Raw genomic sequence first — 3,225 nt, forward strand, 5'->3', positions numbered from 1 at the left:
CCTGTCTAACTTCTTCCTGCCTAATTTTTGGCCATCCAGCTCTTTATTAAACCAATTACAGTGACACATCTTCACACAGTGTAAAGGAATAATTGGGGCTGGAGAGATGGCTCAGCCGTTAAAGGCTAGGCTCACAACCAAAAATATAAAGGAATAATCGGCAACAGATGTAGATGTACCCATTTGGGCTGGGACACCCACAATCTGTTGATTTCTGTATTATATCCAATGTAGTTGTCTGTGATGGTCTCCCTTTACTGTAAAGAGAAACTGTAGTTAGATTTTTCCTGCCTGGCCCACAGTTAGGACAAATCTCTCTTGCCCGCCAGTCCCACAGTCACTCAGACCCAACCAAGAAAGCACACAGAGACTTATATTGTTTGCAAACTGTATGGCCGTGGCAGGCTTCTTGTTATCTACTTCTTCTATCTTAAATTAACCCATTTCTGTTAGTCTATACTTTGCCACATGGCTTGTGGCTTACCGGTGTCTTTACATCTTGTCATGGCCGCGGCTGGCAGTATCTCTCTCCTCAGCCTTCCTGTCTCCAGCCTTCTCCTGTTCCTTGTCCTGCCTATCCTATCCTTCCTGCCTAGCTACTGGCAAATCAGCACTTTATTTATTTTAACCAATCGGAGCAACACATTTGACATACAGAACATCCCACAGCAAGAAACTTCTTTGATGGGCTACACTTATCTTTGGGTATAAGGATAAGACTTAGAATGTAGTAAGGAATTGGCCTAGCAAAGTGGTGGTAATTAATTCTCTTCTAAGAGTCTAGATTCATTAAAATATTTTAATTAATTCTTTGAGAATTTCATACAATGTATTTTGATCATTCTTTAACCTCTCACCCAGCTCCTCTCACATTCCATCTACTTCCTTACCCACTCAAGTTTATGTTTTCAATTTTCCTATAAACCCACCAAATAAACCCTTAGAAGTGGATCCTACTCTGTAGCATGGTCAATCTATTAGGGTCCATACCCTTAAAAGAACTGAGTCTCTCTTCCCCTAAAGCTATCAATTGCACTAGTTCATTAGACAAGTGTAGGACTATATGTCCACCTCCCTTTCCCATGATGGTATTTTATTTCACTTGATTTTGTTCAGATTTTAGTGCATGCTATCATAATTCTTGTGAGATCATATATGCAACTTCCCTATTGTGTCTGGAAAACCTTCTATTGAGTCATCAGCCTCTTATGGTTCTTACAATCTTCCCACCTCTTTATCCATGATGATCCCTGAGTCTTGGGAGGCCTGGAAGCCCATGTAGGGCTGAGCATTCCACCATCTCTTGTTCTTTGTACATGGCCAATTACAATCTCTTTAATCACCTTCCACATCAAAAAACAGCTTTTCTGACAAGAGTTGTGAGATGCAAGAGTCTATGGATATAGTGATAAGCAACTAAGTGTCCATTTAATGCTATATCTTTAACAAAATAATAGTATTATCAACTAGGACCTTAATGCTGAGCTCACATTCATATCTACAACCAGATCTGAATATATTTTATATACAAGAGAAAGTAAGTAATGTAATAATAGGAAAAGAAGTGTTTTTAATTGTGTTAGAAAAAAAAGAGAAAGAGAGGTAAAAAGAGTAGAGCAGCCGAGCTTGCAGACCCTCCATGTGGCAGGTGAGGGACTCTGCAAAGGGTGGCCCTGTAGCAGCTCCTCCACACCCAGAGGCCCCGAGCAGGCTGGCCCGCCTCCCTTTGCCTCTCCTCCTCCCTGGAGGCGCCCAGCGGGGTGACCAGGGCCAAGAGGCACATCTTGGGGTGCAAGATAACCAACAAAGACCCTCTTCCTAAAAGGTTCTGATTGAGCGAAACAGACTTCAAAGTCATGGCACGGGATGAGTTGATTCTAAGATGGAAACAATATGAAGCACGCGTTCAAGCTTTGGAGGGAAAGTACACAGGCCTTAATTCAAACAATGTGACTGGCTTAAGGGAATCTGAAGAAAAACTAAAGCAGCAACAGCAGGAGCCTGCACGCAGAGAAAACATTCTTGTCATACGATTAGCAACCAAGGAACAGGAGATGCAAGAATGTACTACTCAAATCCAGTACTCAAGCAAGTCCAGAGCCAAGTGTTGCCCAACTGCGATCAACAATGATAGACCCAGCGATCAACTTGTTTTTCCTAAAAATGAAAGGTGAACTGGAACAGACTAAAGACAAACTGGAACAAGACCAAAATGAACTGAGTGCCTGGGAGTTTACGCCCGGTAAGTAAACAAATCATACTCCCCAGTCAAGGCTTCCCTGACAGTCCCACCTCGAGAAAGCTGTGGTGTGACAGCCAAGTACTCGTTTCCACACCAAGACTCAGACTTTTTGAGCCAAAAAAGCCACATTCTTATACTGTCAAGCTTGTAATGGTTAATGTAAAACTTACCAGATGAACCTTGTGTTTCAGCTTTTCTCTTCCCTTTCCCCTTGCTTCAGAGGCCTGATGCAGTCGGACTATTTCGAAGAACGGGCCACCTCCGAAAAATTCCCCTTCTAGGACATGTAGATACTTGAGAAATGTTTCTGTTTGAAGAAAATAGAGGGGAAAACAGAAGTCAAGTCTGTGGCACACTGTGTCTTCAGACAGTTTGGAGGACTGAAAACCTAGAGGTTTTAAATCATGAATTAAACATGTAAAATTCCAGTAAAATGTAATTGTGGAATATGCATTGCTCTTAACCTTGAGCATAGAGACTTAGAGACACTGTACACCAGTTATGCCAATAAGACTGTGGACTTCATGATTGTTGAACTACTGGGTCAAAACTCAAATGAAGAGAATTTTGCCTTTAAAGGGTTTACATGCTAAGAACCAACTTCTAATAAGCTGTGAGACAAGCAAGTCATAATCACCAGTATATATTTATCCATTAGCTCTGAGCTCTATATTATATAATGGAGCCTTAAATCTATCTGGTTTCTGTCAATGGTTTGTTCTTTGAATGGCCGTGGAAACTATAGATAACCTTAATGGAGGACTGTACAAATGTGAAGGTGTGGTTTGAAGCATTCTGGGTATTCATTTCACAACTAGATTGTATAAGAATGGGCCGTGAAGAGACTCCCGTTACTCAGTAAACCCTCATCTCACTCAGCAGGCACATGTTGAACAGCATTGTTGTTGGTATGAAATGGGGAATGTGTTCCTTCATTGTATTTGGGCCTTTTGTATCGAATTCTTGATATTAAATTAAATGTG

General features: G+C 41.3%; 1 pseudogene; it reads left to right on the forward strand.

Moving 5' to 3' along the window:
• The first annotated feature begins 1,639 nt into the window (after positions 1 to 1,639).
• LOC118594572 lies at positions 1,640 to 2,523 on the forward strand (annotated as a pseudogene).
• Positions 2,524 to 3,225: the final 702 nt, after the last annotated feature.

Source organism: Onychomys torridus, chromosome 13, assembly GCF_903995425.1.
Source record: "Onychomys torridus chromosome 13, mOncTor1.1, whole genome shotgun sequence".
Taxonomy (NCBI): Eukaryota; Metazoa; Chordata; class Mammalia; order Rodentia; family Cricetidae; genus Onychomys; species Onychomys torridus.